Source organism: Coturnix japonica, chromosome 7 (genome assembly GCF_054131305.1).
Source record: "Coturnix japonica strain WE chromosome 7, WE-NBRP24, whole genome shotgun sequence".
Classification (NCBI taxonomy): domain Eukaryota; kingdom Metazoa; phylum Chordata; class Aves; order Galliformes; family Phasianidae; genus Coturnix; species Coturnix japonica.
In genome coordinates, this window is record NC_140669.1 from 18,203,723 (window position 1) to 18,213,037 (window position 9,315).

Sequence of the window (9,315 nt, forward strand, 5' to 3'; positions counted from 1 at the left end):
GTTGCTGTTGGTGTCAAACACTGCAGTGATGTTAAGTCCGGATCTCCTTCCAGTAGTCTGGAGGGGCTGAAGATCTGCAGAAATTCCCACCAGGGGCTGCACCCAACCGATAAGGTTTCCAAGAGGTGTATGCCAGTCTAATGACGTTAGTCAACAAATGCTGATTTAAGTGTCCTGATGAAAAATGTGGTCAGTCACAAACTGCATCATGAAGAAACAGACCAAAGTATTCCCTTGCACTGGCAACTTTCTATGTGCCTATAGCCTCCCATCCTCGAACCTCCAAAATACGAATTCACTTTTTTTTTTTTTTTTAAAATTATTCTTTAGCTACACCTGCCAGCTTTGGATTTTGTCTTATAAACACAAAAGGTAACAATAAACACCTACTGTCTTTCCTGAAAACAGGTGAATAGTATCAAAGCTCAGCCCGAAACCTCATTCAAGTATGAATGTCTAGGTGCGCGTGTATGTAAAGACACATGTTTGCTCTGCTCAAGTATTCTTAGCCTAATTCATATAAAGAAATTTACACCATAAAGTCCTCCCCAGCTAATAACATTTAGAAATCTACCACAAAGCAACAAAGAAGTGGCCAGAGTTCTACCAGAAATGGCACCATGTGATGCTTATTACAAGGCTGCCACAAAACAACACAATTCAGAGTCCTCCAAAATGTTCAGTATTGCAATGAAAAGCACAAACTGTAGTTCAAATATGTCTTCACTATGAATGCATTGGGTCATTTACCTTAACAATGTGAACGTGCTCTCATTATTATGTTCAACTTGATTAGTGTGTAGTCTAACATTTAAAAGTGCACTTCAGATGGAAGAAGATATGAATGCATGATTGGTTCCTAATAAATTCAGCAACCCCCTAATGAACTGCAAGGGATCTAGAAGAAATTGGTAGACATTACATATAGACACTCAGAACCAGAGGAAAAAAAAGTGATAATAACATGAGAAATAGCAGAAAATCCCAAATTCCTTTATACATTGTGCTGTAACACTCCTTGCTCTCTGAAGAAACAGCAGATAGGAGGGTGTATATTTCTAGGATAAAGAAGTTACCAGAAATTTGTTGGGGAAAGGATTACTGTTATTGAAAGCCCTCGTGTAAATCACCACTCTGGCTGATATGGTTTGAAGTCACATTACACTGATATATCTTGTAACAAAGCAGGAAAACACTGGAAGCCATGGAATGAGGCTTTCAAGACTGTAAGGATTTCTTTATCTATGATATTATGCTGGTTAGGAGAAAAAAAAAAAAAAAAAAAAGAAAAGAAAAGAAAGAAAAGCACACAACAGCAAACAAAGAAAAAAAAAACGCACCCCAGAAAACCTCAGTCCACATACACAAAACACTTCTATAATAATCCGTTCACCTGGGGGAGATGTGCCCCATCAGAAGGTAACAGCAGGATCATCTACTAGTAGCAGGATCTCTCGTGAAAGTTGCAAATATCAAACAAGAATAACATAAACCTAACGACTATCCATCTACGACTTCACTTGCCAAAGCTGTGCCCTCTCCCAGGAAACAAAGAAATAGGCCCAATTGGTCCTCATCCAATTTGCAGTGGAAGCAGTGGAATAAATGGTACCTGATTCAGCATCAACACTTACAAGAATAGTGAGAATAGGGTTAGCAGCGGTGCTCTTCAGAGCAGAGTCAACATCTCCATTCAAATGTGAGGATAGGCAGAGACATGATTTTCCCCACACTGGAATGACCTAGTGGACAGGATGTTGAACTGAGCTTAAGGAAATAAGGCCTGCAATGAGGCTCTACGTGTAGCTTTGCATTAGTTGTGCCACACCTCAGTTTTTCTCTCTGTAGCTTAAAATTGTTTGAGAACCTCAACTGAAATCACTCAATATTGTATGATGCTACTATTTACTGCTGTCATTGCTACAAAGAAAGGAAAGACAGACAGCAGAGTATTTGACACAGGGACAGTAGTCAATACTTGCAGAAAGTACCTGAACTATGAAAAAAAAAAAATAAAAAATACAGATTTGGAGAACAATCAGATTTAGCGGAGGAGAAAATAAATAGAAGACATGAAGAGTCTGCATATTCACAGGGCGTATCACGGGCACACAAAAAACAGGGTACACAGCTACCTTTATGTGGTAGGGAACCATCAGTAGCAAACCCACTGTCCCCACATTCCAAGCAGACAATTTTCTGAGGGGATGGTGACTGTTCTTTCACTCAAATAAAGGCAGGAGTAGATATTTCGCAATGATTTCCTGTGAGAACAACCTCTTCTTGTCTGAAATCTGCTTTTGTTTAGTCTGCTTTGAAGCGGACTTTTTTAGACTGCAGAAAGCATCCAAGTGAGGAAAAGAAAAAATAATAAAACACAAGACAAAAACCAATCTAAAAAACAAAACAAAACAACAACAACAACAAAAAACAAAAAAACAAACAGAAAAAAAGAGTCCACTATGGAAAATGTGGGAAAGTTATTTCAATTCACACCCCCTCCTTCTTCTCAAAAGCTTCTGCTGCCAGGTGAGCCCTTCACTGCTGGTGACTGAGGATGTCCACATGCACCAAACTGCAGAGAGCAGCTATTTCTGAAGGGGTTAGACTAGGTATAATCAAAGGTCCATCAGCTCAGCTCTCCCAGCCCCCTCACATGGTAATATTCTGCTTCTCCAGTATTATCAAACTGCTTTCTACACTAAGAAAATCTGGGTAAAAACTGAGAAATTCTCCTTCCATGTGCCACATTTAAAGAAACAGGGCTTCACTCCGGTGGAACAATCTTTCATTTGCCCGGTAAAAAACTGTTTGTTTTCTATGCTGCCAGTGTTTGTGGCTGAATATTTCTACAAACTTAATAACTGCAAACCTACCAACTTAACAGCATAAGTAAATAAATAATAAGCATGTCTACAGAGAAAGAGGAGGAACGTTGCAGCAAACCCGGTACATGACTTTGGGGAAACTGCTCAGTGACTTGGTCTTCCTTTCTACAAAACAAGACTGACGATGCGATGTGGTAATGACGCAGTAGGATGACAAGCTCATTCTAAGAGGTCAGCACTACTACTATTACTACTTCTCAAAACAGTAAAATAGGTTAAAAAGTTCATTAGCAAACAATCTCTCACAAGCAGAGATGTGGGTATCCTGCCTGCCACTTGAGTGGTGGAGTTTTAGGCTTTGTCCACCTTCCGTTCTGTTAGAGCCTTCACATCTCTATGTGGCTTTACATTTTGCGACAGTTTCTGGGCTGAGGCAAATTGAGCGGTTCAGGAAACTACAGCTGCCAATACCAACGTCCACAACAATACCGGAGCCCTTGGGATCTTTCAGCTACCATGCTCCAGCTGTGGCTGCAGCTTGGCTATGTCTCTTCTTACCAAAATGAGTTTTTATGACTCATGGGAACCCACTAGGCATGTGTGAATTACTGGCTTTCCCATTGGCAGTGAGGGAGCAAAAAATCACCTACAAAAGAAAAGCTTATCTAACTCACATTATAGTCTCACGCATTTTACTACGTGTTTACTGTCAGAACATGTTGCACTTAATATCTGAATCTCTGCCAGACTGTTGACAGACAGAATATGATCTATCTGAAGACTTTCTCTTTGGAAGTGACAACTGCTAGGGTGCAAATACCGTGCTCAATAATAGAAACACTAATTTGACATAGCTATACGCTTAAAAAAAAAATGTTTGAAGTTTCCCTATGTTTCCTATTCCTCGTAATTCTAATCAGCAAACACACGACTGTCAATGCCTGAAGTTGCCTCAGCATGTTTTAAGAAACACAAATTACAGGAAATACTTAGGTTCACTGCTGTTGTTAAAATGGCGCCTTGTTGTCCAGTGCTTTTAGATCCACCCGTCTTTCCTCTTAAAAATCAAACACAAACATGAAAACTCCACATGCATCATGGCAAAGGATGCTGAACACAATCAGATCGAGGGAGCGCTGTGGAAATCTGATAAACATTTCCACCTAATTACAAGGCTCTCAACCAGGTAAACAAAAATATAAGACAAATAAATGGAAAAGCTCCAGATTCGAGTCACACTAGAATTTTCCCTAAATTTCATGGTACAATTTCTTCGCTCCCCGGGTTTTACACAGCATGTTTAAACTTAGACATCACTAACTTCAAAATGATCCATATACTACAGGGGACTTCACTGGAATGTACAGGGCACCCTAGGGCATTCTCTGCAGTATTTCTTGTTTGCATCTCCTGAAGCCCAATTCTTCAAATGGTTACATCAAAATCATTATGTCCGACTGCTGTTGAAGGTTTCTCATATTTCCCTGTCTGTTTGGCAGCATACTGTGAGATAGCAGTGGATTATGTAATGAGCATCCCCAAATCAAAAAAATGCTACTCAGAAAAGCCTCTTTATCTTCATTGTTTCTGCTAGGGTGCCAATCATATGTCCATCCCATTTAAAAACAACGGGATGATGAAAATTATTTATCAGGTTGTGTTTTTTTTCTTAATAGAACTGTGTACAGGAGGGTCATTTTACGCCTTAATTCCTTTAAACTTGCATGCGTTAAAGGAGAATAAATGTACAATTGCAGGATGGCAAAACACAGCCACCAGAAATTCTTAGACTCCAGTCAGCCCTATTCAACTCTTTTTTTTTTTCCCCTTCAGTGAGCTTTGCATAAAGCTAACCCAAACCCACACGGATTTCTATAATATCCAAAAAGAATGACAATGAGTGATGTGATGTAGGTGGAAACTGCCTGAGGAAACCTAAATTGTAACAGGAAAAAAAATTGACATTTTAGATTTTAAATGTTACACAGTTTTTATAAAGATTCAGTCAATTTATTTTATTTATTCTAATGAAGAGCATTACAACTGCTTTACTGCACTGAAGCAAGCATCGATCACACCATTAATCACACCTTGTGAATAGTCACAAATCAAGTTCTAACAGCAAGCACTGAATCAGGAGCAATGAAGCATAAACTCCTTCACAATTTATGATCTCTCCAATTGCATCTTTTCAACCATTAAATTGCAAGATACCATAAATTTTTATCTTCTTCACTTCAGTGACATTATTGATTCTGCCTTGTGAAATATAGAATAGCTGTAAATCTAGGCTATTGAATTAAATTTAAAGTCTTGACTTCAGAAAAGAAACCCAACACACTGCCATGGCTGTTAATTTACACTGAGGAACAAATGATAGAAACATTAAAATTTAAATGGACAACAGGGACTTCAAAGAGCCATAGTTCTGTCAATCCTAGTCCTTGTCAACCTTGAGGGTTTTTCTTTTAACCAAATTTTAGAACGCAAAACATAATAAAATAGAAACTCTGGTTGAATATTGAACAAATAATTCTTGCAAACGAGTAAAATGATGGAGAGGTTAAATCAAAGAGGTTAATAAAATGTTTAGGCTTAAACAAAATAACCACACTGAAATCAGCACAATCTACTTAACTATAAGGCTGAAGTGCTTTAATACAAATAAAATAGGTATGCTAGTGACAGCACATCCTTAGTCATCAAGTCCCTAGTGAAACGGCAGATCACCTTAACGTGTCTGCAAGATCGTCTCCAGTAGTCTGGGCCAATATGGGCAGATTCTTCAGGTAACCACGTGTACACCAGACTTTAAAAGAAAGATCAAGCAAGTTGGGAACCTCTCCGGATGAGTGGAAACATTAAAAATAGATAGCTCCCAAAGAGCTGGGAAAATGTTAAAGTAGGTGTGGAAAAGATCACGTGCTAGAAGAAGCATGGGGCACGAGCAGATACCTCTATGAAGGGCGTTACCATCATGCTGCTGTGGGCTGTCCATATCAGAGGAGCCTGGCCAAGGCCAAAGGTCTGCTGCTGGCTGCTGCTGCTCCGCACGGCTGGGCTTCACAGGTGCCTGGGCTGGGCTCACACTACTTTCCTGCACCTGAGAAAAGGCCCCCTGCTTTCCAAAGGAAGCCCTTATGTTAGCATGGCAGAACAGCCCTTCTAAATTTCTGTCCGAGTGAAAGAGACCTAGTCCTGGGTACACAGCTCCATGCCCTGATGTGCCCTCCCTGAACAGAGTGCTAAGTTGGCTTCAGTACAAGCTCAAAAACACTTATCTATTATAAGGTTTATAAGACGCAGGAGCTTACATCAGATTTCTGGCACAATACTTACATGAATTTTTCCTAGCAGGCAGCTAGGTGGTGACAGCTGAGAGCCCTCACCTTGACTTTCTGGGTGGAGACAGACTTCAACCACTACCAGCCGGCCCTATTGGGCTAGTGAGTGGAAGGGCGATGGGAGGAAGGCTGGGGGCACAGTGTCAGTGAGGTCTGGCAGAATTGGAAGCTCTCTCGCCTTATCAGGTGCACAGGGCACAGAAGGGCGAATTTGATGGCCAGGTGCAGTTCCATGGCAGGTTTTGTGCCAGGAAGAAGCTACCAAGCGATTGCTGCAGGGTGTCTCACCCACTCCTCGCAGCTGGGCATGGAGGAGGTGAGGGTGGAGACAAGGGTGGAACGGGTAAGATGAGACTGATCAAAGGGTTCATCCTCAGGTGACAGGAAAACCAAGGCTGCTAGATCAGGCTCCATTGATGTGTTTGAAAGTTGCCTGTGGGTATTCAGTTATCTCTTAAACCTGGCCCTACCTACATTTAATCGTAGGTAATTAATTTAAATCAAATAAACTAAAGGGGTGGTCTAAAGAGCCTGTAGGATCAGACGCTGGAACTGAGGGGTGGGACTGCTTCTTATTGTACCAACATGTGCCTGTTCAGCATTAACCTCCCTTTCATTTCCTCCCTTTTCCAATTTCTCATCTCTCATTTTTTATTTACATTAAAATTTTGCTATATGTAGATTTTGCAACAGTTGTTATGCTTGGTTACCTCAGCCTGCCATTATCTTACCTGCATATGAATTTGAGATTACAGAGCCCTTAAGGAACCAAAAAGTAATAATCACAAAACTATTTCAAAGCCCTCTCTGTTTCTTTTTGCACAAACAACTGCCAGTACTGCATTACTTTATCAGTACAATACCATATAACACAATACCAATCTATTTCAGGAAGAAATGTTGTTTGGCTCTGCATTTAGCAGAAACACACATGCACAAAACAGGAATTTATGTGAAAAATGTAAAAAAAAAAACCAAAAAACTGCAAACTGCAGAAAGCAGTGTTGGTGCCTTAATGTTACACTTGCATGCACAATATGCTACGTGCACTGGGATGCTGTTTTTCATGGGAGAAAAAAGCTCTTGCTACTTGGGACTGATACAGCCATACTGAAAACTGAGTAACTGGATGCCATGTCACCATCTCCCTAGTGCCGACAACAAACATCCCCATCCAGCTTTTCATCAGAATAGCTTTTGCTTTCTAGACCAAGGAGGAATGCATTTCAGTGCTGATTGAACTAATGGCCTTCTTCTAAGCTAAGCCACTTACAAAGTATTCTAGAAATTTAAGTGAGATTGTTTGCACTGCTGTTAACAACTAACTTATGCCAAAAAAATACACTGTTCTGTGGATAGACTTCACAGTTCTGCTATTCACAGAGCTGCTTTGCTGATACTGTTGCTTAAACGTCCATGCTTTAACTTCTAAACCCCCCTGAATCAAGCAGTACCTACCCAAAACATGCTTCTCTTCCTATTACTGTATTAAACTGGAGAGGAATATCCACTTCCCTTTTAAAGTTAGGATCTTTTGCAGTCCACGGAATAAATCTGTATTGGATCGCAAAGTAAAAGTAAACCGTACTGTTCTTTCTTCCTTGCTGCAACAGTTACTAAATTCCACAAGGTAATCAATCAGATAGAAAATCCAGCAAAGACCTAGAATAAGAGACAGTCTACTTTCAATAAACATCTTTATGGAATGGAACAATAGTGATGACTAACCTTGAAACGTTCATAGGATCAGCTTCACATCCAGAGGTTTGAATCCCGCTGTATCATTTACCTCAAACCCTTTTGTCTTGTTCTGGTGTAAAATTTGGCTTATACAATGGCAGGAGAGACATGTGTATTTGCAGCTCTTACGCATCCTGTTATTGTTAGACACAGAAATTTCCACAATCACAGTTTCTTTCATTTACTTTCCTGTTGCAAGCAAAAACAAAACAAAATAAAACAAAACAAAAAACCACAACAAAAAAACAAAAACAAGCAAACAAACAAACAAAAAAACGAAAAAAACCCCACCACGATCAACCAAAATGCCAAACTCCAACTATGAATACACACGATCCTTCAGGAATCGACACCGTTTTTCAGTAAGGCCTTTTCAGTTTTGATCGTGAATTCAAACTGAATCCAGGTCATTGTTTTTTCCCCGTATTACTACAGACTAACCTAGATAAAAAAGAAAGAAGTGCAGTAGGAAGACCAGTCTCCAACTAAACTCTCTGAAACATTTCACAGCTAAAGTTTGGGATCCCTGGGGGAAGAAAAAAAAAAAAAAGGAAAAAGGAAAAACATCATACAAACAAAACTTTAAAATGACCGTCTGACTGAATGAATAAGTGAATACATGAATAAATACATTTACTGACAGTTTACTGAAGTACTCACAAACATTTCATAAATGAAAAAAAAGCGTTAATGTAAGAATAAAATTCACTATAAGAATCCAGCATTGTAGACCCCAAAGGCAGAGCTGGGACTGAGCACTTAATGGCTGTGAGACACGGTATTTGAACTAGTTGTTTTTCCCAGTAAGACCACGTGGAAGCTTACTTGCAGAGAGCCAAAGGAAGGCCTCCTGTTGAATCATGTTATTAAATGCATAGACCGGGTCCACAGGCATTCACCTTTTCTGGGTCTGAACATCATATCAGGATAACACATGCCTCCATGCTCTCTTCCCCCACACTATTATGAGGACTTAATCTTTACTGGCCTTTACTGTCTGAATCATCTGACAATCCGATACACAAAATCATGCAAATGGGTGCTTTTTCCTCACCATTACTATGTGTAGTCTGAAGAGATGAGAAGGAAGAAAGCTGCCAATCAATGAAAAGGGCCAATCTGTTGTGCAAAAAGAAAAGTTCTTGAGTCACATTGTTGGAGAGCAGCAGGTACCCAGGATAACAGTAAAGAACGTAGATTAGGCTTTCCGGAGGCTACGACCAGCTTCAGCAAAGTGTAAAAAGGAGTGCACAGCTCTCTTCCAGGAAAACATGACTCCCCAAAGTTTTCTTTTGTCTTCACAAGAACTCGGCCTTGCACAAAACCATTCTCAGACAGATGGCTGGGGCTGCTCTCCTCCTTTGCCATATGTAGTCTCACTAGACAGGAATAAGCAAGAACAG